This window comes from Neophocaena asiaeorientalis, unplaced genomic scaffold, assembly GCF_003031525.2.
Source record: "Neophocaena asiaeorientalis asiaeorientalis breed wild unplaced genomic scaffold, Neophocaena_asiaeorientalis_V1.1 scaffold62, whole genome shotgun sequence".
In the NCBI taxonomy this organism is placed as follows: domain Eukaryota; kingdom Metazoa; phylum Chordata; class Mammalia; order Artiodactyla; family Phocoenidae; genus Neophocaena; species Neophocaena asiaeorientalis.
The window spans coordinates 5,172,338-5,199,966 of NW_020175191.1; the positions used below are offsets into that span (position 1 = coordinate 5,172,338).

General features: G+C 39.9%; 1 long non-coding RNA gene across 3 annotated transcripts; it reads left to right on the plus strand.

Annotated features, from left to right (window-relative positions):
- Positions 1 to 197: 197 nt before the first annotated feature.
- Positions 198 to 27,620, plus strand: LOC112413068 (uncharacterized). 3 transcript variants are annotated; one of them, XR_003005889.1, is made up of 9 exons: positions 198 to 563; positions 743 to 831; positions 9,632 to 9,765; positions 11,520 to 11,609; positions 15,123 to 15,220; positions 15,345 to 15,452; positions 20,036 to 20,274; positions 20,784 to 26,147; positions 26,483 to 27,620. It is a non-coding gene; the product is annotated as an uncharacterized LOC112413068 (long non-coding RNA). The 3 variants fall into 3 exon arrangements; XR_003005888.1 differs by having other exon boundaries at positions 20,784 to 27,620; XR_003005890.1 differs by having other exon boundaries at positions 20,036 to 20,258; positions 20,784 to 27,620.
- Positions 27,621 to 27,629: the final 9 nt, after the last annotated feature.

The window sequence follows — 27,629 nt, forward strand, 5'->3', positions numbered from 1 at the left end:
CTCCCTCTCTACGGCTGTGGCTACCAGAGAAGCTAGAGTACCACTTAAAAAGCCGCGCTGATGTGCCACGGGTACGGCCTCCTTTGCGCCCTCGGATTGGTCCCACCAACCCAGCCTGCGCCCTCTCATTGGTGGGTGGCGCTGTCAGGTGGTCCCGAGCTCTGCCCTAGGGCTTGCTGGGAGTTGAAGCAGGAGGAGAGTTCCTGGTTCCCGAGCCCTCGGTCCCCGCGACTGGCGTTTTTCCTTCGGCGCGGCTGAGAGCCTGCGAGTTCCCCTCTGGGCCTCCCAGCTTATTTTAGTTAAGGAGTCCTCGAGGCCTAGCGTGCTGGTTACCAGAGCTTCTAGAAGCGGCTTGCCGGCTCCTGGCATTTTCCGGGCCAGACTGGCTCTGAGGACGCGTCAGGGAGACCGTTGGACCCAGGTCTAGCGTTGCCTTCGTTCGGCCAGCGCCCGGGAGCTCGACTCCAGATTCCCTGGGGCTGGAGAAGCCGTTGTTTCGTCCGTCGGGGCCAGAGGTGCAGATGACTAAGGGGTTGTTTTTCGTCCAGAATTCTACAGTTTGTGTAAGAGAAGCAGGGCAAGTTTGTCCGCTGTTTTTATCAATCAGGGGCGGCCCGTGACCGGTCGCAGTGGGATAGTGGAAGATGTCAAAGAGGGATAAGTCCTTTGTGGGCTCACAAACTAATGGGAAGATGAACACACCAGGCACTCTTTCCTTCACAGTTTCTTTGTCTTCTTATAGTGTCCTTACGAGGAGTCTCCTGATTTGGCCTTATGGGGGATTTGCTACACCTGGGATCTAGGACCTGTATCTCTAGAATTACAGAAACGGTAACACTCTGGCTCCTTACCCTCCACTTGTTCTCCTTATCTTAACCACGTGTAGGATGTCTGATTATCTGTCTCACTGCTTGCTTTGTTAATGACTTTCCCTACTTGATTTGGACCCAATGGGCAACTGTCTCATTGATGTCTTCATTATCCATTTCGTGCTGTAGACACAGAGCCTGCAGCCTAAGCTTTAAGAAATAATGGAATCTGAAACAAACGAACAAAAACTTGACTCTGAAATAGGAAAAGAAACTATAAAATAAAAATTGAAATGTTTGGCCATATCCAAAATATAACATGTCAGTGAGTCAAATGCCACTTTTATATGTAAATTACATGTTATTTCCCAAAGTACGCATGCCTACAAAGGTCTTAAAATAGTCCTTACCTAGATTTCTTCAGCTTCTTGTCCTTCTCCATACCTACTGGCTCAGAATCTGCTTTCTCCTCTCCAGTATGCTGGGGTGAGTCACAAAAACTGTGCAGACTTGGGTTTGCTATATATTCTTGCTCTGAACTCCATCTCAACCCTCCCTGATGCCTGGTCATGCTTTGCTTCATCTCTTATTTATGCTCTATCATATTTCCCATGGTAGATGTTCCAAGCTTCTCTTGTTTAAGAAGTGCTTTATAATTTACATGTTTATTATCTTACTTAATCTTTTAACAACTCTCTGAGAAAAGTCTCAAGTTTGGTGGCCAGCCCAAGGTAACACATCTGAGACTTGAACTCTGTCTCATGACGCCACGTTTAAGATTCTAGCCCAACCACCTCTCTTACCCTTTCTTTTCCCAGCTTCTTAAGCGTTGAATCCTTTATATACTCAGCAGGTAACTGCCTTTAATTGAGTAAGAAAAGCAACTCCTTCACTTTTTTTTTTTTAACATCTTTATTGGGGTATAATTGCTTTACAATGGTGTGTTAGTTTCTGCTTTATAACAAAGTGAATCAGTTGTACATATACATATGTTCCCATATCTCTTCTCTCTTGCGTCTCCCTCCCTCCCACCCTCCCTATCCCACCCCTCCAGGCAGTCACAAAGCACCTAGCTGATCTCCCTGTGCTATGCGGCTGCTTCCCACTAGCTATCTATTTTACGTTTGTTAGTGTGTATATGTCCATGCCTCTCTGTCGCTTTGTCACAGCTTACCCTTCCCCCTCCCCATATCCTCAAGTCCATTCTCTAGTAGGTCTGTGTCTTTATTCCTGTCTTACTCCTAGGTTCTTCATGACATTTTTTCCCTTAAATTCCATATATATGTGTTAGCATACGGTATTTGTCTTTCTCTTTCTGACTTACTTCACCCTGTATGACAGACTCTAGGTCTATCCACCTTATTACAAATAGCTCAATTTCGTTTCTTTTTATGGCTGAGTAATATTCCATTTCCCTCACTTTTTACTAAAAAAATCTATGATTCATCACACCTCCTTTCAGACCTCTCCTGACTGCTTTTCTTCTCTTCCAAGTTTAACCCCACAGGACTTTTGCTCTTGATTCCAACCTTTCCTGCCTTCTCAAAACCTTGCTATTCCTACATTTTCAGTCAGTCCTTTACTAGCGTGTTCTTCTACCAAATCCTCCCTTGACTAGGCTGCCTGTCAACTTACTGACCTTTGTGACTCTCACCACTACATTTCAGAAGAGTAATCTCACTTTCTGCTTTCATCATGGTCTTCTCATTATCACCATCGCCACCCATTTTTTTCCTCCCCCAAATAAACTAACTGCTCTTTCCTGTTGAGACTTCTCTTGTGGATCACAAGTGACCATGTCACTGGCCTTTTCTCACTACAGTCTCTTTAGTATTCACCATTGTTATGTACTTCTTCATCCTTAAAACTTGCTTTCCCCCTTGCCTTCTGAAATACTCTCCTGGCCTTCTTGTCTCCTGGACTGCTTCTCACGTTCTTCCTCACTAGTTCCCCTTCCTCCACTTTACCTTTTCTTCTTATACAGATGATCCTCAGATTCACACTTTTCAGTACTGACCTCTCTCCTGAGCTTTGGTCACAGCCATCTGTTATAAACCTGTGCTCAAATGTGGCCCCATCACCTTAAGCCCTGCATATCTTAAACTTCATTGAGCTTCTTTATTCACCAAACTGTGCTCTTTGAATTTTCCTATTTTATTCTCTCAAGGATATCATCCTTCTCCCTTCCCTCCAGCTTGAAACCTTATAGTGCTCTTGGCCTCCTTTCTCTTTTTCCATATCCAGGCAGATACCTTTTCCATCCCCACTGCCAATACCTTACTGTGTAGAATTTTCTGATGATAAGGACATTATCACCCTTACTTCAAGTATTAGACTAGTCTCTGAATTATTCCTGCCCTCCATTTTTACTCAGTTGAATTTATACAGTTTTTCCAAATTAATTGTAAAAATATGATACAAATCAGTCTTCATTCTAAAAGCTTCAGTAGCTCCCAATCCCCATAGGATAAAATCTGGATTCCTTAATAGATCCATAAAACTTGCCTTTTAGTTTACCTAAACATTGCCAAGAACACTTCTTGGCCTTATCCAATTTTGTCTTCAGAATTCTTCCACCTTTATTATTTAAACACACCTTCTCTTTTTCTTTTTTTTTAAATTAATTTTTATTGGAGTATAGTTGCTTTACAGTGTTGTGTTAGTTTCTACTGTACAGCAAAGTGAATCAGCTATACTTATATGTATATCCCCTCTTTTTCGGCTTTCCCATTTAGGTCACCACAGAGCATCGAGTAGAATTCCGTGTGCTATACAGTAGGTTCTCATTAGTTATCTATTTTATACATAGTATCATTAGTGTATATATGTCGATCCCCATCTCCCAATTCCTCCCACTTCTTTTTTTTAATTGACTTTTTCTTTGTTTTTAATTGAAGTATAGTTGTTTTACAACGTTGTGTTAACTTCTGCTGTAGAGCAAAGTGATTCAGTTATACATGTATATACATTCTTTTCCATTATGGTTTATCACAGGATATTGAATATAGTTCCCTGTGTTATACAGTAGGACCTTGTTGTTTATCCATTCATATAATAGCTTACATCTGTATATAATAGCTTACATCTGCTAACCTCAGCCTCCCACTCCATCCCTCCCCATCCCTCCCCAACCTATCCTCCCCCTTGGCAACCACAAGTCTGTTCTTTATGTCTGTGAGTCTGTTTGTGTTTCGTAGACAGGTTTCATTTGTGTCATATTTTAGATTACACATATAAGTGATATCATATGGTATTTGTCTTTCTCTCTCTGACTTACTTCACTTAGTATGATAATCTCTAGTTCCATCCATGTTGCTGCAAATGGCATTATTTCATTCTTTTTTATGGCTGAGTAGTATTCCATTGTATTATATACATGTACTGCATCTTCTTTATCCATTCATCTGTCAGTGGACATTTAGGTTGTTTCCATGCTTGGTTATTGTGAATAGTGCTGCTGTGAACATAGGGGTGTGTGTATCTTTTTGCATTATAGTTTTGTCTGGATATATGCCCAGGAGTAGGATTACTGGATCATATGGTAATTCTATTTTTAGTTTTTTGAGGAACCTCCATTCTGTTTTTCTATAATGGCTGCACCAACTTACATTTCCACCAACAGTGTAAGAGCGTTCTCTTTTCTCCACACCCTCTTCAACATTTGTTATTTGTAGACTTTTTAACAATGGCCATTCTGACCAGTGTGAGGTGGTACCTCATTGTAGTTTTGATTTGCGTTTCTCTAATAATTAGCAGTGTTGAATATCTTTTCATGTGCCTATTGGCCATTTGTATTTCTTCTTTGGAGAAATGTTTATTTAGGTCTTCTGCCCATCTTTTGTTTGGTTTTTTTTGTTGTTGAGTTGTATGAGCTGTTTGTATACTTTGGAAATTACAGAGATTTGGAAATCTCTTGTCTGTTGCTTCATCTGCAAATGTTTTCTCCCATTCCGTAGGTTGTCTTTTCATTTTGTTGATGGTTTCCTTTGCTGTGCAAAAGCTTATAAGTTTGACTAGGTCTCATTTGTTTATTTTTGTTTTTATTTCTGTTGCCTTGGGAGACTGACCTAAGAAAACGTTGGTATGATTTTTGTCGGAGAATATTTTGCCTATGATCTCTTCTAGGAGTTTTAAGGTTTCATATCTTATTTTTAAGTCTTTAAGCCATTTTGAGTTTATTTTTATATATGGTGTATGTTCTAACTTCATTATTTTCATGCGGCTCTCCAACTTTCCCAACACCACTTGCTGAAGAGACTTTTTTCCATTGTGTATTCTTGCCTCCTTTGTTGAAGATTAATTGACTGTAGTTGTGTGGGTTTATTTCTGAGCTCTCTATTCTGTTCCATTGATCCATATGTCTGTTTTTGTGCCAGTACCATGCTGTTTTGATTATTGTAGCTTTGTAGTATGGTCTGAAGTCTGGGAGGGTTATGCCTCCAGCTTTGTTCTTTTTCCTTAGGATTGCTTTGGCAATTCTGGGTCTTTTATGGTTCCACATAAATTTTAGGATTATTTGTTCTAGTTCTGTGAAAAATGTCATGGGTAATTTGATAGGGATTGCATTAAATCTGTAGACTGCTTTGGCTAGTATGGCCGTTTTAACAATATTAATTCTTCCCATCCAAGAGCATGGGATATCTTTCCATTTCTTTGAATCATCTTTCAGTTTCCTGTATTAGTATTTTATGGCTCTCAGCATATAAGTCTTTCACTTCCTTGGTCAGGTTTATTCCTAAGTATTTAAATTTTTTTTTTGGTGCCATTTTAAAAGGTATTGTTTTTTTACATTCCCTTTCTGATATTTCATTGTTAGTGTAAAGAAATGCAACCAATTTCTGAAACATACCCTTCCTTCTATGTTATGCTGCTTCACACTACTTCCGTGAAACTTTCCCTGTTATTTCAGAGCTCCAGATTTGACTCCAGTAGCTCTTCTGCCTATACTTTTCACTGCTACATTCTGGTATTAAACGTTTTTATTTATTATGCATGTATTGATATATGTATAATATATATACACATACACACATACGTTCTTTGTCTATTAAGGTGAAAAACCCTTGGCAACCAAACCTTTGCCTACACAGTAGACATCTAATAGACTTATTAGTGATGAGGCAAATAAATGATCTCAAAGTAGAACAGGGCTTCCCTGGTGGTGCAGTGGTTGAGAATCTGCCTGCCAGTGCAGGGAACACGGGTTCGAACCCTGGTCTGGGAAGATCCCACATGCCGTGGAGCAGCTGGGCCCGTGAGCCGCAGTTACTGAGCCTGCACGTCTGGAGCCTGTGCTCCACAGAGAACAAGAGAGGCAGCGATAGTGAGAGGCCTGCGCACGGTGATGAAGAATGGCCCCCACTTGCCACAACTAGAGAAAGCCCTTGCACAGAAACGAAGACCCAACACAGCCATAAATAAATTAATTAAAAAAAAAAAAAAAGTAGAACAAATGGGCTGACCTGCAACCAAGAGTTCTGTGGATAATGCAGACCATAAGTGATATGGGGTGAGAGTAAGGGAGAGGATTATTTAAGGATTCTACTTTCCCAGCATTAGTTAGTGTTTTGTTCCATGCTCACATACTGCTTCATCTTTCTGGGGACCTCAGGCAGAAAGTAGTTACAGGGAAGTGCAGAGTCATGGGATCAGAGGAACAGGGCTGATGTAAGTGACCAGGTCCATCAAGGTGTCTAAGGAGTTTCAGCCCACTCCTGTAGCCCAAGGAAGACAAGAAGACTAGGAAGGGAAGATGACCCATCAGGAAACCAGGCAGGTCTGGATTAGACAGTATGCCTGATCATCACCACCAGCCATGGAGTGAATGTATAGAAAGTGGACCAGAGAGCCATGTCAGACTTAACTTTCAACATTATAGCTGTTTCTGTCGACTCACCATCCTTCCTCCTTCCTTATTTCAGAGCAAGGACAGTCATTTCTCCAAAGATGTGTGTTCTGAAGCCCAGTCTCATCTGCCTCCTCCTTCTCCTCTCTCTTCATACTTTCTTTTTTTAACTAAATTTAATTTTCTAGCTTCATTGAGGTATATTTGACATATAATATTGTATAAGTTTGTATCAAACTTACTCATTCAAACTTATCAAATCAAACTTGTTGATTTGATACATTTATGTATTACAAAATGATTACCAACATAGCCAACACCTGCATCATACCACATAATTACCTTTTCCTTTTTGTGGTGAGAACATTTGAGACCCACTCTCTTAGCAACTTTGAAGTATACAACACACTGTTGTTAACTGTAATCACCATGCTGTACATTAGATCCCCAGAACTTACTCCTCTTATAACTGGAAGTTTGTACATTTGATCACCATCTCCTATTTTCCCCTGCCACCTACCCCTAGTAACTACCATTCTAGTCTGTTTCTATGAGTTTGGCTTTTTCAGATTCCACATGTAATTGATATCATACTTTCTGGTGGATTTTCTTTCAGCTCATACCCATGCTTCACTCTCTTCTTCTACCCTACAACCTGTCTTGAGCTCCTGATTTTGCTCTGCCTCTTAAAAAGAATAGTCTACACTTGTTTCTCTAATTCTTCTCCTCACATTTTACTCCTAAACAGAGTACAGTCTGGCTTTTCCTCTCACCATTGCCTGAAATTGCTGTTGCCAAAGTCTCTGATAACTTCCCACTTGCTGTATCCAGTGGATACTTTTCAGTTATTATCTATAGAATTTGCTATAGCTTTTGACATTGACAATTTCTTCTTGAAACTTTCCCCTGTTTGGTTGCTATAACACTCTTCTTGATCTTCTCTCCTCTTCCTGCCCCTCTAATCACTCCTTTTCTTTCTCCCTGCGGTGTACTTCTTCCTCAATGTGGCTTTTAAACGTTGTTATTTCCCAGGGCCCTTTAGCTCCCCTCCACCCTTTAAAAAACAAAAAAACTTTTCATCCTCCCTTGGTTGTTGTGGGATTGGAGGTGAAAGCACCAGCCCACAGCAGGGAGCAGCTCCCTCCCTGCTCTTCCTGCTTTACTTCAAATTCTTATCATACTTTGTTTGGATTACGAATTAGTGTCCCTATTTCCAGTCCATTCCCTATAATCCTGTTAGAGGTCTTTCTGAAACTACATTTTGGTCATGATCTTCAGTGGCTATTCAGTACCTTCATTTGTTCATCAAATATCATTTAAGCACCTGGAATATGTTTTCCCCAAATGCCTTGGTGGCTTGCTCTCCACTAGAATAATCAATTCTGTGAAGGGAGGGACTTTGGACTCTGTGCCAGGATTTATCATTGTGTAGAACAAGCAAAAATCCCTGCTGTCATGCAGATTATCTTCTAGTAGGGGCTTGACTCTACCTCTGCCAGCCCAGCCAAGTTCATTTCTTGCACTGCCCCACCCTGACCTCAGCATGCACCCTGAGCTTCTGCCTCTTTTATGATTGTACAAGCTACTTGCTCTGCTTAGGACACCCTGCTCATTCTCCTTGCCTAGTTAATTCCTACCCATCGGTCAAAGCTCAGTTTTCAGACGTCAGCTTCTCTAGGAATCCTTCATTGATGGAGTCTTTATTACGTGCTGCTCTATGTGCTACCCTTGGTACTCTGTGATGACCTCTAGTAAGTCTTTAACATTCTGCATTTAAATTTTATACTTGCTTGTCTGTTTCTGCCCTCACTACACCCCACCCCTCCCACACTAAGAACAAGGAACAGTGTTTTATTTCTGCATTCCCAACATTGGGCACATGTCTCAAACATAGTATGGTTTAATAAATGTTCCATACGTGAATAAATGGCCTAGATTCATGTTTAATTTCTGAGAAACATCATAATGATAGGATAGATGACTGGAGAAATTTATTGTTTATTTCAGTAGGTCATTTTTGCTTTCTGATTTTTTTTTCCCAAGAGCCTGAGTCTTTAGTGCCATCTAGTGGAAGTAGCTGCAATAAAAAGCTATGCTACTGGTAAAGCTTGGACAGTGCACGCTGTTCTATCTTGTTTATTTTGAACAGAGCCATAGAAGGTAGAACTTGGTCTCATTGCATTATTGGCGCTTTGATTTACATCTAGAAATTCACTGTACCCTGAGATGATTCTAATTGTGATATCTAGCAAGTATAAATACTCCCTTATAATGGATATTTTCTGACAAATGGGAAACTCCTCAACTTTGAGGTGTACGATGCAATGGCTAGAATGATCTGAGCTTTGAGGCTCTCCTTGTGTAACTGCTTTTAGGTCAGACTGGAAGTAAACAAGAACTAAGTTCCATTATTACTTAACTACCTACCTTTTCAGAAAAAAAATTTTTCGCTGTCTTATCCAAGATCTTCTGGCTCTTCTCACTTGACTCCTAATCATCTGACCAAATTCTCCGCCATGACCCCAGACATTCTATAGTTGTTGTAGTCAGGAAGCTGCACCCAATCTTAATTGGTTTGGCATAAATATTAACTATTCTTAGACTATTTATACATGATTGCACACTCTATTCATATCTTTGTGTAAATTCCTTTGCTATATTTATTATGTACTAAAACTCACTAACCTTTTAAGACGCATCTGATACATTATATTAAATTAATGTGGATAAATACTTTGTGATCATATCTCATATAAATTTATCTTCTATATAAAATATACATGATTAAATTAAATCAGTAATAATATAAAGAAAATGGCATATTTGGAGATTGGTGATGATTCTCGTGATTCAAGTTAGAGCAGCAGCTGTGGAGTGCTCATTCTGTTATATTAGAGAATGGATCATAAAAGTCATGCTTTGCACTCTTTATAATGTTGCATTATAATTTAACATATGCTATTTTTTTTCCCTTAAGGATTCTTTTGTGATTTATATTTAATGAACGTGTCAACTTCCAAGATTAATCATGAAAATTTTGATTTGGAAGAGACCCTTTGTTTGGAATATGTTTGCCCTAGATATCTTCATGGCTTATTCTCTACCAAAATGGTAAGTCTTTGAGGGCAAGGACTATTGTCTATTAAATTCTATGTCTATCCACAGTATCTAGATGCATGCCTGTCCCATAGTTGGAGCCCAATAATTATTTATTGAATGGATGTATGAGAAAATTGAGGCATGGCTAGGTAAAGACATTGGCTTAAGGTCACACAAGACGTTAGTGGTAGAACTGGGCAAGAATCCATGTTTTCTGACTCCAATTCTGTTGAGTGATTCAATACAACACCTCGTCTCTAATCGGTGCTGCTTTTAAACCAGGCCCCTGGGTCCCCTGCCCTGGGTCCTTTGCTTTGAAAGGACCCACTGTGGCCCTTCTCCAGTTACATCCCTTCCCAGGGGCCAAGATATTCTAAGAGTACGTCTCCCCACTACTCTCCACTCTGCCCCACCGCCCATTGACACACACACATTCCAGAAGATACTCTAGCTACCAGGGATTCTTGAAATTCCCTGACAGATAGCTGGAAGCCCACTTCCAGGGCCTGTGCTGGCTCTTCTTCGGTTACAGACAGGATAAGTGTGCCCACACCTAGGCCTCAGGAGTGGTAAAGGCCAGCTGTTGTGGGTGGTGGAGCTTGATCAAGTTTGTTGGGTTAGCCACACAAATATGTGTGAGGCCCCTCTGTTGGGTGGAAGGAGAAGAACAGATCATGGGCTGTTTGCGTCTGTTTCTCCTCTTGCTCATGGTCCCTCAAATGTTAGGGGCAGGCCTACCTCCATAATAAATCTGGTTCTCCCCACATATTAAATGTCATTTAAACCAGCACTAAGTGAATACCTGTATTGTGCCAGACACTGCACTAGGCATTTTCAAATGTATTTTCTCATTTATGTGTTACCCTTAGGAAGACTCAGAAGTGACTTGCCTAAGGCCCCACCGCTGACTAGGTGCAGAGCTAAATGCATAGCAGTATCTTCAGGAAGAGTTAAATGCTCTATACTTAACAAGAGATACACACGCATGTGTATATAATGTAATTATATATATAATTATATATTTTACATATATATTATATAAAAATGTATATGTATCATATATATGCACGTGTATGTACTTGTCTGGGGGTGTATGTGTGTTACATACATACATATATGCATTGTATGTATATAGACTTTTTTTCATTGATAAAATAATGTTTGATAAAAACAGGTGAACAATTAAGAAAGCGTAAGTAAATAGTAAATCTCCCATGCCATGCCTTGAGTCAGAGATGACCAATTAACTTTTCTGTTGTTGCTGTTGTTAAAGATACTCATATATTTTAAAACTTACCACCAACAATTTTTGAACTTTTTTTATCTGGGCAACTTTAGATATAAGCTGTGTACAAGTGGAGAGAAAAGTATAACACAGCCCCAAGTAACCATCATTCAGCTTCATCAGTTAATGGCATTCTGTCATTCTTACATATTTCTCCAACTTTTATTATCATTTTTCTTTGTTGGAGTATTTTAAATCAAATCCCAGGTAATCATGTCATTTTATTAAATTAAGATACTTATTTGAAAAGATTTAGATATAAAGATGGAAAAATTTTGACTTTTCATGTAGACTTTTTAGTTTTAAAAATGCCATATACAGTTAAATACCAGTTTTATATATTTATTTTTAAATTTCTTCCTTTATTTCAAAGAGGACTCAGATGGGAGTTAGACGTTTAATAATGATTTTTGAAAGTATAAATAAAGCTTACATGATATGTGTGCATTCTGCTTTATGTCATGCTCTGTTTTCTTTGCAGGATTCTGTGGGACTGCCCTTTTATTTTGTTATAATTGGTCCACTTTCTGGTTTTTTCCTTTCCCTTCATTTGGAAGAGCTGTTAGAAATGGTAAGCAAATAAATGCTTTTTTTCCTCATTTCTGTGAGTGATAGAACTTGAAAATGATGAATATGAAAAGGCAGACTGATTTAACATAGTGCCTTTTCTAATTCAAATGACAGCTAACTTTTCTGAGCTAAAGTGCACCACATCTTGGCAATAGCATTTAGAGCATGAGTAGATTATCATGTTTCACGGCATACAGAGAGGTCTGTACATTAGTTCCAGGAATGTTGCTAGGAAATATAAATAAATAATGTTTCTAGTTGCAAGGAAATATAAATAATCCCCACTGAGGCAAAGCCTAGTTATTTATTTCCATAATGACAGAAACGACTTTTTTTTTAAGTACCTATTTTCTAGGTAGCATTTAAATCTGCTGTGCATTTTCATAAATTCTACATTTTCTTGCATAGTGTACAGGACTTGACAGTTTTTCTCCCGTTATTAATGAGGAGTACACCTAATATTAATGAGGTATTTTCAGGAAACTCTGGTGTGATAAATTCCTTCTGTTCTTCAGTGTTCCATGCCTCTCTTTTAGACAGAGTCCCATAAGAGAAAGTCTTTGGAGTGATACTGTCTGGAGGGCTGGACTGGGGAGGGGACTCTCTGGCAAGATGCTCCTGAATATCTATGTGAGAGGAGCTGAGAGCCAGCAATCTGGGTGGAAAGAAGATTCAAAGGGTTGGAAGCTGCAGTTGCAGAGCAAAACACTTTTTCCTTATATATGTATCCAGTGTGGCTTGGTGCTGCCACTGCTTTAGACTTAACGCTATCCAGTATGGGAGCCACTCACTATAAGTGGCTTTTGAGCACTTGAAATGTTGTTAATATGAATTAGAGATGGTGTATGTGTAAAATACGTGCTGGTTTTCAAAGATTTATTATGAAAAAAAAGTAAAATATCTCATTTAATAATATTTTATCTTGATAGCACATTAAAATGTTATATAATATGTATTTTAAATATAGACTCTTTAGAGTAGTTTTAGATTCACAGAAAAATTGAGCAAAAAATGTGGAGAGTTCTATATGTCCCCCCCACCGCCAGCCTCCCTCACCATCAACACCCTGCACTAGGGAGTTACACTTGTTATAACTGATTAGTTATAATCGATACAAATTATCACCCAAAGTCCATATTTACATTAGGGTTTACTCTTGGTGTTGTACATTCTATAGGTTTTGACAAATGTAGGATGACATGTATCCACTATTATAGTATCGTACAGAATAGTTTCACTGTGCTTCACTTGTTTATCTCTTCTCCCCAAACCGCTAACAACTTTTGTCTATAGTCTTGCCCTTTCCAGAAAGTCATACAGGGAGTAGCCTTTTCAGATTGGCTTCTTTCACTTAATAATATTCATTTAAGATTCTTCCATGTCTTCATGGCTTGATAGCTTGTTTCTTTTTAGCACCGAATAACATTCCAGTGTATGAAATGTACTATAGTTCATTTATCTAAAAGTGATAATATTTTAATTAAAATCCATTAAATAAATTCTATTATTAAATTTATTTTCACTTCTTTTTCACTTTTTAAATCTGCCTTCTAAAATAAAATTACATAGATGCTCACATTAAATTTCTACTGGACAGCACTGCTCTAGACTGTGGTAAAACAGTGTTACTGGTAGAGTTTTTCTTCAATACAACATTCTCATTCAAACACCTAAGTTTCTCTGCCTCCTACGAAGAGCATTCTCCTTCTCCAGCACTTGCCTTGATTAGGTCCTTCTGTTGCCCCCAAAACTACTTGGGATTGCAATGCTCTTCCCCTAACCCCTCCCAACAGGGACTTATGTTATTTAATTCATTTTGTCAGGACCAGATGATAATTGACTTATTAGGTCTTTTACCACCATACTAGGTTCTCTGGAGCATATAAATACGGGGTCTATGGCCAAGTGGCTTACAATAAAAAAACATTTCCTTAGAAGAACTGAAATAAAACATTAGGAGTTAACAACTTTTTTGTTAGAAATCTTAGAGTTTATCTTACTTTAATTTATATAAGTGATTCATATAATAATATTGTTTCTAAAAACTAATTGAAATAGGAGTTTATAATCTGATTTATTCCTCTTTTGTGTTCTCAGTGGTAGTGACATTGCCTGTAAGTGGGCAGTTTTTTCATTCTTGGGGTATAAAAAAATCTTACTGTTTAATGTATAAAGAGAGAGAGAGAAAGAGGGACCAGATCTATAGTATATCTGTATATTAAAATTTCCTGCGGGAGGCAATTAGAAAATAAATGTCTGAAAATGTTCCTTAGGGGTTTGGTCACAAAAAACAGTTTGAGACACACTGGTTTACTGGACTAGGTATTCCTAGAGTATGCATAACAGAATGTTTTTATAACCAATTAATCTCCAAAGTTTCCAAAGAGTGGAGAGGAGGAAAAAATAGAGGAAAGATAATTGAAAGATGTACATTTATAGGTTGGGGGAAAAGGAGCATCTCAAGAATGTTAGAATTCTCTACCACTAATTGATTATTAACATTTTGCCAAATTAATTAGTTCATTCATTCATTCTCTCTTCCCCCACCCCAACCCATATTATCTAGGTGAACAGAATATAGACACTCATTGCACTACATTGCACTATTTTCTCAAGTGTTTTCTAGGTGTGAACATTTTTGAAATAAAAGTTGGGGTTAAATGCTATCATCTCCACGTCCTATCTCTGTCACTCCTGTACCCTAATTCTATATTGGGGCCCTATTGAACCACAGTTTCTTGGTAACATGTTTTCTCTCACCTTTGGTCTTTTGCATGCATTGCTCCCTCTGCTTGGAGATATCATCTGGCCTCCCCATCTTCCTTCACACACAGCCTTTCCCTGGATAACTCCCGGAAATCTTCTAAGGTTTAACTTCCTCCGGGAAGCCCTCCCTGACTACTCAGCACCACTCAAGCCTAGGTTAAGAGTCCTGCATTTATTCCCTTTGTTGTGATTGTCCTTATTATTGCCCTTGCCATGTATTATTATACCTGTGCATTAAACTTAATCTGTCTTCGTTGCACTGTGAGTTCCTTAAAGGCAAGTATTATGACTTATTTTATTCATCTTTTTGTCCTCTGTGGTTATTATGGGGCCTCACACAATATTTATTAAATAAAGCAACAGTTAATTTTTCTAGGAGATGCATACTTTTTTTATATAATTCCATTTAAAAGGAAAAAAACAAAACCTTGATGTTTTATTTATCTTGTAAAGCTTTACTGCTGATAACAGTATAATTTCAGGTTAGATTTTTATAAATATTAAATATAGCTCCCAGATCCCCATTATTACCCCTGTAAAACTCTTGGTGAAATGTCCCTGACAATCCCAGGAGAAATTGGTTTGTTATTTCTCTCAGCTTCAACAGAACTGTCTTTCTGCCTCTGTATTATAGCATTCCGGGGGTGGGGTGGGGTGGGGAGATACCAAGATAGGAAGTTTGGAGTTTGGTGAGAGACTTATGAGTGATACTAAGCATTTTTCCTGACATTTGTATCATTTTTTATAGTTTACAGTACACTTACTCCTCACAAAAGCCCTGCGAAGTAGACATTATTAACTCCTTTTTAAGGATGCTGCTAATAAAAGCCAGAATGTGTTATGAAGGTAAGAGAGTCTCTTTTTTTATTTTCTCGACTTTAGGCATTTCCCCCAAATCTGGGGTCCACTAATTTTAGATCTACAGCACCTTACCAAATTCTGCACTTCTCTTTTGTATAATATTGTGTAGGTACAACCCAAGCTGCAGCTTCACTCTTCAGCAGCAGGAACTACTCTCTAATGAATGATGTACTCCAGACTGAAAATTCCTCAAGTGAAATGCTTGAGATTAAGTAAGGTCAGTTGTTTTTCTAACTTATCAAATCTTTTGGTATATAATTCTATATATTTACCCAAGATGAAGGCTATGATTGCAGCTGTGTGTGCAGTGGACAGAGACTGGAAAGGGCATGCACAGACATAGTAATCATTATTAGGGTGGTGGATTTAGGAGTGATTTTTTCTCTATAAGTTAAAAATTGTATATAATTTTTAGAGTAGGTATGTACCCAAGTTATGTTGCACGTTAATTAAGGGAAGCTAATAGCCACCCATTTTGAATCTTACTAGGTTCTTAGCTAATTTAACTCACTCGTTGAGCAGCCATTTTCCCTCTGTCTTTCCATCTCCCATCAAGAAATCTCCCTCCCTCTCCTCTCAATAACATGCATAGTACTCTGCCAGAATCACTGATCAAACCACAGCATCATGCCACATTGACCCGGAAAGACTTGTTCCTCTTATTTCTTAACTCTGTCGTTCCTCTGTTGCAAATCAGGCCTAATGAATTCTTGCTTTTCTCCTCCTGAAGCAAATTACTTTGTTCAGAAGAAGTCAGTCTTAAATTCTACCTTGCCTCAAAGGGGTGGTTCTTGGATCAAAAATCAAAAATTAAAATGAAACTGGAGGCAAGAGGATTAGTTTAGAGGCTGGGCAGTTGTTCACGTAAGAGAAGATGCTGAATTAGGCAGGAACAATAAGGATGAAGAGGAGTAGATGGATTATAGCGGCATTTGGGGAGTGTAATTGACAAGAATTGATGACCAATTAATAAGGATGTGTTAGGGATCAGAGATGACTCTGAGACCTCTAGCTTGGATGACTTAAGTAGATACCGCAACTCGCAAAAATGAGTTTGTTTTGGATATGTTTAGAATGAAATAACTTCAGATGGAGGTACTCAGTCAGTAGTTGGAACATGTCTGTATCAAGAGAAGGTGATGAAAACTGGAGATAAAAATTTGAGAATTATCAGATTTTTTTGGTAACTACCAAAAATGTATGTGATCTTTCAGTTAAAATGACCCTCTTCCTTTGGTGTAAATTACATCTGCTCCATAATATAAGTTTGAGACATCTTTACTATTTTCATACTGTTAATGGTAGGATTCTGGACCATCATTTGCCCAGAGAGCAATTGAGTATCTGAAGCAGAGAGGAAAGTCAAAGGGAAGGAATTGATCATTTAGTGAACTCAGAAGCTATCTGTGCTCTGGGAATAAGAGACTGTGGGTGGTCTTCAAATGACAAGAGAACTTAGAGATCCACTTTCACGGCCCTTTCTGGCAGTCTAACTCCAGAGGGGTTTTTTTTGTTTTTGTTTTTAAATCACAGCCTGGGTCCTAATACAATCTGAGCAGAGAGTCCTGTAGGCCTCTTCTTTCCACCCCTGGCAGGGAGCTGGCTCAGTGTGGCCACACCCATGCGAAAGCTCTTAAACGAAGTTGGTCACCCTTTGTGCTGCCATTTCAACTGACCAATACTGAGGATTGCCTGACCCTCCCTACAGTGGCTGATAGATAGGTAATGTGGTTATTCTTTTTCCTTGACTGAGCAGGCTGTGCCTCTGGAGGGCCCTGGAAGCCCTTGACAGGGGAACGACCTAGTACACGCTTCTGAGCTTTGGAGGATGCGCTTTCTAACAAAGCCATTTCCTCAGGGGCCTTCCACAGCATCATAGTTGCCTGCTCTTCCCTTCCTCCGAATATACAGCATTCGTGTGCAGACGTGTCACCCTGCGCTGTAGTGGGAGCTGGGTGACTGCTGTCGACGTGAACGCTTGGCCCTGACGCGTCCAGTGCAGCTACGCCCAGCCTAAGCGTTCTACTCTGACCACAGCCCAGAGGAGCGCTCTGCCCCTTCGAATCTGCTTGGAAGTTTGTTCCCCAAATAAGCCCTCTTTTTTTCTTAATTCAAAAAATTAAAAAAAAATTTAGTACAATTTTTAAAGGTTACTTTGCATTTACAGTTATTGCAAAATATTGGCTACATTCCTCATGTACAATACATCCTCGAGCCTATCTTATACCCAGCTCTTTGTACCTCCCACTTCCCCACCCCTGTATTGCCCCTCCCCCCTCCCCACTGGTACCCACTAGTTTGTTCTCTATATCTGTAAGTCTGCTGCTCTTTTTTGATATATTCACTAGTTTGTTGTATTTTTTAGATTCCATATATAAGTGATAGTATTTGTCTTTCTCCAACTTATTTCACTTAGCATAATGTCCTCTAAGTCCATCCATGTTGCTGTAAATGGCAAAATTCTATTCTTTTTTATGACTGAGTAGCATTCTATTGTATATATATACACCACATCTTTATCCGGTCATCCACTGATGGACACTTAGGTTACTTCCATATCTTGGCAATTATAAATCATGCTGCTGTGAACATTGGGGTGCTTGTATCTTTTCAAATTAGTGTTTTTGTTTTTTTTGGGTACATACCCAGGAGTGGAATTGCCGGATCATATGGTAGTTGTATTTTTAGTTTTTTTCAGAAACCTCCATACTGTTTTCCACAGTGGCTGCACCAATTTACCTTCCCACCAACAGTGTACACGGGTTGCCTTTTCTCCACATCTTCTCCAACGTTTGTTACTTGTGTTCTTTTTGTTGATAGCCACTCTGACAGGTGTGAGGTGATATCACATTGTGGTTTTGACTTGCATTTCCCTGATGATTAGCAATGTTGAGCATCTTTTCGTGTGCTTGTTGGTCGTCTGCGTTTCCCTTTTGGAAGAATGTCTATTTAGTTCTTCTGACCATTTTTTCAATTGAAATATAGTTGATTTACAATGTTTTGTTAGTTTCTGCTGTACAGAAAAGTGATTCAGTTATACATATATATATACATATTCTTTTTCATATTCTTTTCCCTGATGGTTTATTACAGGATATTGAATATAGTACCTTGTGCTATACAGTAAGACCTTGTTGTTTATCTATTTTATATGTAGCAGTTCGTATCTGCTAATCCCAAACTCCTAATTTATCCCTCTCCCCCCATCTCCCTTTCCCCTTTGGTAACCATAAGTTTGTTTTCTATGTCTGTGAGTCTGCTATTGTTTCGTAAATAAGTTCATTTGTGTCATGTTTTAGATTCCATGTATGAGTGATATCATATGGTATTTGTCTTTCTCTTTCTGACTTACTTCACTTAGTATGATAATCTCTAGGTCCATCCATGTTGCTGCAAATTCTTCTGCGCATTTTTTAATTGGGTTTGTTTTTTTGATGTTGAGTCGTATGAGCTGTTTATATATGTTTGATATTAATCCCTTATTGGTCATATCATTTGCAAATACTTTCCCCCATTCAGTAGGTTGGCTTCATTTTGTTGATGGTTCCCTTTGATGTGCAAAAAGTTCCCTGGTGGCGCAGTGGTTGAGAGTCCGCCTGCCAATGCAGGGGACACAGGTTCGTGCCCCGGTCCGGGAATATCCCACATGCTGCGGAGCGGCTGGGCCCGTGGGCCATGGCCGCTGAGCCTGTGCGTCCGGAGCCTGTGCTCTGCAACGGGAGAGGCCACAACAGTGAGAGGCCTGTGTACCACAAAAAAAGAAAAAAAAGAAACTTTTTAGTTTAATTAGGTTCCATTTGTTTATTTTTGCTTTTGTTTCCTTTACATTAGGAAATGGATCCAAAAAGATATTGCTGTGATTTATGTCAAAGAGTGTTCTGCCTCTGTTTTCCTCTAGGAGCTTTATAATATTTGGTAGTACATTTAGGTCTTTAATCCATTTTGAATTTATTTTTGTGTGTGGTGTCAAATAAGCCCTCTTATATTTACATTCTGTAGCACTAGAGTTAGTGTCCCTTTTGCATGACTTTGTTTTGTTTGTGTCCCTTTTGCATGACTTTGACCAACACACAGATGTTTCACTCTACAAGGACTGCAAAAAGGATTTTAGTGAGAAGGATAGAAAAAAGAAAAAAGCTGTTTTCTATCCTCAGAGCCCGAGGACAGAAAAGATTGTAGTCTACATCTAGCCCAAAGACAGCCTTAGTTCTCAGCAATTTAGTTTAGTCACATGGAGCCACACTGCCCTGTCACTCAATTCTACTTGTTTGAAGATTGGACCCACACTGGTTTTACTTTTCGTCTTTTCATGCTCTGTGGTCTTTTGTGACATTTAAAATAGTAACCTGTGGTTTGCGGAGGCCATTAGCCAATTCAGTTCCCTTAACAGCATCCACCTGCTGAGCCATTGTGCTCTAGTCTTCAAGTGTCCTCTGACCTGGTTTGAAGCAGTAGCTCTTTGGACAAGGCTTTCTCTTGTGTCCCAACTGTTCAAATATTAAACATCTATTCTTGGTCAAATAGGGAGAAAAAAGCTAAGTTGGTCACATCTTTCCTATTATGGTTGCCTTGATATTCAGTTGCCCTTCCCAACCCATATTTAATACTTAATAATAGCTAATTTTATTAGTTGCTTCTTCTGTGCCAGTGTTACGGACTGAACTGTGTTCCCCAACATTCATATGTTGAAGTCCTACGCCCCAGTACCTCAGAATGTGACTGTATTTGGAGATAGGGCCTTTAAAGAGGTGATTAAGGTTAAATGGAGTAATATGGGTGGACCTTAATCTGATATTACAGGTGTCCTTATAAGAAGAGGAACAGACGCCAAGGATGCATGTACACAGAGAAGAGACCATGTGAGGACACATTGAAAAGGTGGCCATCTGCAGGCCAAGAAAAGAGGCCTTAGGAGGAACCAAACCTGCTGACACTTTGATCTTGGATTTCTAGCACCTAGAACTATGAGAAAATAAATTTCTGTTGTCTGAGCCACCCACCGCCATCTCCAGGGAATAGCTGGGTGAATATATTTGCAAGTAACTATTCTTTTTCCTTTCCTATATATACTGGTTAAAATTGTAGGTCTCACAGGTTATCAAAAGTTCAGAAACAGATATAAGTATACATATAAGAACATGCAATATAGTAAAATATTTAAAAAGTCAGTAGGGGTAAGGATGAGTTAATTAAGAAATAGTATTGGAGAATCACTTGAAAAAACAACATTTAACTCCCTTACCTCACAGATTATACAAAAAATTAACTTCAGATGGAATAAAGATTTAAATGTTGAAAAAGAAACATGGAAATACTAAAATATAAAGATTAATATTTTAATGTAATCCAGGGTACAGAAGGCATGTTTAAACATATATAAACATAAGTACTAAAAGAAGAAACTTTTAAAAATGGAAAAAATTGATAGATTTGATTGCATAAAAAGTGTGGTTGGTCCTGGCAGAGTGGACAGGACCATTTGTGGTCCAGTGCTCAACATTTGTGAATTCAAGGAAGAACTTATAATAATTAAACATGTTCTTTCCAGGTATATTTGAGGCCAAACAACATGGAACATATAAACTGGTCTCAAGAGACATTTTGGATCATCTGGTAAAGACAACTATAGCAGATTACAACCATCTTCTGAAGTCTTGGAGACAGTCCCCAAAGAACTTTTGGGAACACATGAAGGTGACGTTAGAGTGAGTTAGGAGGAGGCTTACAATTTCACTGCCAGCCCCTTTGTGAGTTAGGGAAGGGCTTTGGTGGAAATGCCCAAGTGTAATTTAGGAATCATTGCAGTCTCCTCCAGGGAGAAGGGCTGTCTTCCTTACAGATGGCTTCAGATCTTCATGAGCAATGAAGCTGAAAGCTCCCAATGAGTCCTCATAGTTTAATATATATAATAACACAATAGCCAATATTTATATAATGTTACAGATATTTATAGCACTTTTACACATGACCATACTTTTTCAGAAATAGTATGGGTTGTGATGAGAGATTTGAGTTTGAATGCTTTTTCAACCTGTTGGCTTATATGATCTTTGGTAAGTTACTTAACCTCTCAGGACCTGTTTTCCCCTCTGTAAAATGGTGATGGTGATGGTGCTAGGGTCAAGGTGATACCCACCTTAAGATAAGGACTGAATGAGACAAATACCTAGTATGATGTTTGAGACCTAGGAAGCACTTGATTTCCTTTCTCTAAAGATGGTTATTTGCGTCAGTAGACCTCACATTTCCACGGTAGTTATATGTTTATGAAGGTAACATATTCATATATGTCTCACGTTACACAGTGATTCTTAACTCCCGCAGTGGGGGTGGAAGTGGTGATGCCTGTATTGTTAAAGAGCACCCCCGCACCCTCAGTGAGAGTCCTTGGTCTACACTTGACACCCCAAGGATCTCTCTCTAGTTGGATATTTTTACTCCTGCTTTACTTCAGTGACGTGAGGATCATTTACCTCTGTGGGAAGACAGCACATTAAGCTAATGAAAAAGGTAGTCGAGAAATTACCTTCTCATGTGTGGCTAGATGCCAGGGAGCATTGTTTTCTTGGGGTGAGGGGGTGCCTGTGGGGAAGTTGTGATGGAAAGAATGGTGGAAAGACAGAATACTCAGGGTCTAGAGGACTGTTGATTGGGCTGTATGGGAGAAAATGGATAAAAGGGAAGGTGAGAGGAACTGAAGACAATTGTCATTTTTCTCATAGATCCTCATTTAGCAGTCTGTGACTTGGCTTCTTCTGGGGTACCTACTGCCTCTAAATAGGAACTGCTGTCTTTATGCTGTAAACTTGTCACATTTCCAGTCTCACCTACCCTAGGTATGAGACCTGGACCTACCACTTGGGTCGTATACGGTTATCTGACTCATCAAAGTCATATTAAGTACCATAAGGTCCTGGAATTTTATCCGTCAAAGCCTAATAGTTCTCCTTATAGTGACACATAATGGTTACAAATACATTTTGGGAACTGCAAATATGGAAGGCAAAGAGAGAAAGGAAATGGTTTCAGTTTGCTATGAACTGCTTACAGGCTAGATTAACTGAGCATCACTTTTGGCTTATTGTAAAGAAGGGATATAGGACTAAGCTATCCATAAAGTTCTTATTCGAAGTATCCTTTAGAGTTTTGGGTAAGGGACCTTATAATTGAAAATGCTAAGGATACTTCTTAGGCCAGGCAATTAGATTTGAACTGAAGAGATAAGATAATGCTGCAGGTGAAATTATGACTTTGAGAAGAGAGAGGCATATCATTATCTGGGGGAGCCTTGCCGTTCATTAGACATAGAGGCTCCTATAGTGGTAACTACAGACACCCCCCCTTCTAAGTTGTGACTTAACTGCTTTGGCCCAGAAGATGCTATCAGTAAACAAAGCTTCCTGGGAATGTCTGCTTGATCCTCTTAAGAGCAAGTTTCCAAAGACTGCCTAGGCCCCCATCCTTATTTTGTCGTCATCTTCAAACTGTCCAAGTGCTCAGCAATGAGGAGCAATAGACAAAAACAACGTGCGATTTTGTGTTAAATTGCATGTATAGACTAGAGAAGAGTAAAATCATAGTGCACAGGACCACTCAAAGACAGCTTCATGGGAAAGAAGAATTTATGCTCGAGAGAGATAGAACTTAAAGAAAGACAAGAGAGCATCTCTAAGGTTCTGTTTTTGTGACTGTTAATTTTTACTCATGGCTCCCATACTGAAACTCCTGGAGATGATTGATGTGAAAGAGGAAATAAGACAGTGTTAGAAGGAGCAAGGTGCTCAGGCGTATAGTAAGACAGTCTGAATTAGAGCAGCTGGTTGGATGTATGGAGACTTTACCAGCTGGAGGGAGATTAGGAATTACAAATTTCATTAATAGAACCAAAGCACATCACAGATGCCATCAGGCAGAAGCCTTAATATGCAGTAATGACCCCCTGCACGCCCCATCCCCCAATTGACAATGCACAGATTGTGGTCACTGTACACTTCCAACAAATCTGGGTATAGCTTGTAGCCAGTACTTCTCCTTGAAGTTTGACTTGTTCCCTCAAATTGTTAATACTTCTGAAATGTTTTAGCTTTGGGCATCTGGATTTGAGCTTCCCTAGATGTTTGTGGTGTACATCATATTCTCGTCTTTGTACTTCAGTTAATACGGTGCCTCTGGTGTCTAATGCCTCTGCACGTATCACTATGTGGTCATGGACAAGGCCAAAGAATTAACCTGGGTTGGGAGTCGTTATGCTTTCACAGTTTACTTTCTCGGTTTGGTTCAGCATTATTCTCTTCTTGCAAACGGCCGTTTGGGAAGAAGCTGGGAATGCAGCAGAGTTATTTCAGAAGTCCCCTGGGAATTTGCTCTTTAGCAATTAAATTATCTTTAGACTTTATTCCAACTACCAGTGTGATTTTGAGCAAGTTATATAGCCTGAGGATAGCCAGTTACCCACACTTCACCCTGGGCCTCTGAGTCTTCATCTGAAAAGTGAAAGGACTAGGAAAGAGGATTTTGAGGTCCTTCCACCTTTAAGATTTTGATAATTCCTGACTAGTAAGAATCAGATTGTTTTGATACTAGAGCAATGGGTTTGCCCACCCGTGTGTATTCTCCCACATTCATCTGCCTCAAGTCTACTGTCACCACTTATTGTCCCAGGTGGAGACTTGGCAGGCTGGTAAAGCCTAATGTAGTTTCCTTAAGAAACTAGACCCAGCCACCTTGCCCATACTCACAGGCTCCTGTCATTCCCTCCCATTCATTTATCCATTCATTCATCCGTTCACTCAACAAACATTTATTGAAGGCCCGTTATGTACTATGTACTAATCTTTAAAACCTGATGTATGGCTTTTTATCCATTTTCCCTTATACTCGCGCTCTTTGACAAACTAGGCAGACAACAGCATAGGAAATGTATATTCAGTCATTCTCTTGAATGGTCAGAACTCTAAGATCAAGTTTTCTATAACAAAATGTAATACAGGCACAGTAGGTCCAAAGTGCCAGGGAGGCAGTGGTCAACGTGCAAAAAGTGTGGGAAGGGGCCTGGCAAGAAAACATTCTTTTCCATCAAAGTTTCATTCCTCAGGGCCTCATTTCAAAGGTTCATTGCCCCTGCTTTCAGAAACCTCTGTTTCAAGGAAGTTACATGTTTTTGCTGCCTTAATTTGAATTTTGACTAGGCAGAGTGCTGAGATCTAAATTCAGACTGAGAGAACTTGTGATGGAACTCAGGCAGCTCTCTCACAGGACTTGATTTGTAGAGTAGAAAGAAAGGAAAGGAACGTAGAAGCTCAACCAGCTGAAGATAATCCATCAGAATTCCTGGTTGCCTGAAGCTGAGTTCTGGCTCTCTGTGCTGAGGCAGCAGCCAAAGAGAGAGAAACTAATGCCTAATTTTAGGAAGCAAACAGGTTTGTTTGCTCCCCTGTTTTCTAGATCCTTTTCTACTCTACATTAGGGTTTCTTAATCTCAGCACAATTGACATTTTGGGCTGGATAATTCTTTGTTGTGGGTGGCTGGCCTGTATGTTGTAGGATGTTGAGCAGCATCCCTGGGTTCTGTCCACTAGATGCCAGTAGCACCTCCAAGTTGTGACAACAAAATTGTCTCCAGAATTTCCAAGTGTCCCCTGAGGTGGTGCAAAGTCACCTGGTTGTGTCCCACTGCTGTAGATGCTGGTGAAAGCTGAGGTCATCACTGTCCATGCAGGATATGAAGTAGAAGCCTCAGACCCTGTGATGGCAGGATATCACACACAGTGAAGATGAGAGGTCTTCTTTTCCTGGACCATTCAAGGATGAACATCATCTGAGAAGTAAAGTAGCATTAGTTTGTTTTAAAAATCAGGTGTTCACATAGTTTAGAAAATCAGTGTTGCCCAACTACATTTTTTATGTTAAAATTATGATGATTTTCCACATATCTTAAGCATGTGTCAGGTGGGAGGAGATGCCAGGGCACTTTCGCATTGTAAATGAAAAGTGAATCATTTGACCCATCACTAAAATACAGCTACCTCTGAATTGTGAAGTGGCAGCTGACTAGCAGCTTCTTACTGAATCCACCAGTTTAATTTGTGGATTATAAAATGTGGATATATTGCAATCAAAACTTTCTAGAAACTTCCTCAGAGCAACATTACAGCAATATAGCTAAAGATTCTGAGACAAATGAGATGCAGTATCCCATTCTCTCACTCCCTGGATGGGGATGGGGAGGTCCCTGAGATATGGGGATATACTTGTCTCTACATTCACTTTACTTCAGAGTCTAATACACTTCTCTAGTTCAGATGAATTGTTTCCCAACTTTTCATATATGTCTTTGAAGATAAATTTATCCTCTTCATATTGAAGTCTTCTGTGGGTTGCTTTTGGCTTCTTCTTCTTGATGTTATTTGTTCACTCCTGAGTTCTAGACATAAATTCATTTCTCCCCAGAACTATAAAACTAGGTCATATCTTGTGGTGAAATAGTTCTGCAGATTCCTGGAATTCTGAAAATAACAGCAATAGGATACCATTACAGCCATTCAACAAACATTTAGCAAGAACTGAAAGTCTCCCTTCCACTTGTTTTTCTGTATTTTGATGATATTCTATTGAGGCCACATGGTATCATGGGTTGCTAGGGGAAAGGAGATGGCTTGAATCTTCCCTTAAGGAAAGGGATCATCCTCAGAGCAAACAGGAACTGAGAGGAACTATGGGCAGGCTCCTAGATAGAAGTGGAAAGGTGGCTTCTATCTGAGTTCTCAACCAGGCAATGTGTGTGACCTAAAGTGTCATGATCAGTTATAATATGTATCTCAAGTAATGATCTCTTCATTTATTTTTTTAAAATTGATTTAAGGTTATCCCTCTGTAATTCTAGAGAGAAAGAGATGGAGCTGCAGCTAACCAGGTAACAGTATATAACCCTTTGTGTACTGCATGTGAACATGTATGTCTTGGTTTATTTAAAAAAAAAAAAAGACTGCAAATTTTACTGCTCTAAGGGAATACAAGATAAAGATGAATAAGCTATAATTTATAGGTCAGATTATCTAGTCACAGTATATTAAAAACTCATTTCCTTGTGGGAATCAAGGAAAGAAGAAAGGGCTCCTTCTACTAATGAGATACTCAAAGGATAGTTTCCTTAGGGAAATCTCCCTCCAGTGATAACCATGGAGGTCGGAAATGATGGAAACTGGCAGATTTCCTTACAAAGAATCTGTTTTGTGCACTTCACCATAGTGTTTGGAGAACAGGAGAAAGAATGAAAAGCAGATCAAGAGATCCCCAGCCAAGACGGTGGAGTAGAAATACCCTGAGCTCACCTCCTTTCACAGGCACACCAAAGTCACAACCATTTGCAGAAAAACCATCGATGAAAAAGACCAGAGCCTACCAGAAAAGATCTTCTACAACTAAAGACATAAAGAAGGAACTACAACGAGACAGGTAGGAGAGGCAGACTCAACGATATAGTCAAGTCTCATACTCCCAGGTGGGTGACCCACAAACTGGAGGATAATTACATTGCAGAGGTTCTCCCAAAGGGGTGAGAGGTCTGAGCCCCATATCAGGCTCCCCAGCCCAGGAGTCCTGCACCAGGAAGACAAGCCCCCAGAACATTTGGCTTTGAAGGCCAGTGGGGCTTACTCTTAGGAGAGCCAAAGGGCGGGAGGAAGAGAGACTTCACTCTTAAAGGGTGCACACAAAATCTCACATGCTTTGGAACCCAGGGCAGAAGCAGTAATCTGATAGGAGCCTGGGTCAGACATACCTGCTGATCCTGGAATGTCTCCCAGAGAGGCAGGAGGCAACTGCATATCACCCTAGGAACACAAGAACTGATGGCAGCCATTTTGGGGAGCTCCTACCATGTAGACACTGGTACTGGCAAATGCCATTGCGAAACTCTCCTTCTAGCTCATCAGCACCAAGACCTGGCCCCACCCAACAGCCTATAGTCACCAGTGCTGGGATGCCTCAGGCCAAGCAGCTAACTGGGCAGGGACACAGCCCCACCCATCAGCAGACTGGCTGCCTTAAGACCACCTGAGCCCATGGCTGCCTCTGGACATGGCCTTACCCACCAAAGGGCCCAGGACCCAGCTCCACCCACCAGTGAGCAGGTACCAGCCCCAGAATCCCCTGGACCCTGATGCTGCCCTCCAGGAAGCCTATTCTAGCCTCTGGGCCAGCTTCATCCACAAGGGGGCAGACATTAGATGCAAGAAAACCACAATCCCAGAGCCTGAAGACCTAGCCTGCCACCAGCAGGCCAGACCCTGCCTTGGGGAGCAGCTGGGCCCCAGCCCTAACCACTAGCAGGCCAACGCAAACTTTGAGACACCCCAGACCCAACTGTGTCAGGAACTGTGCCCACGCCCCCCCC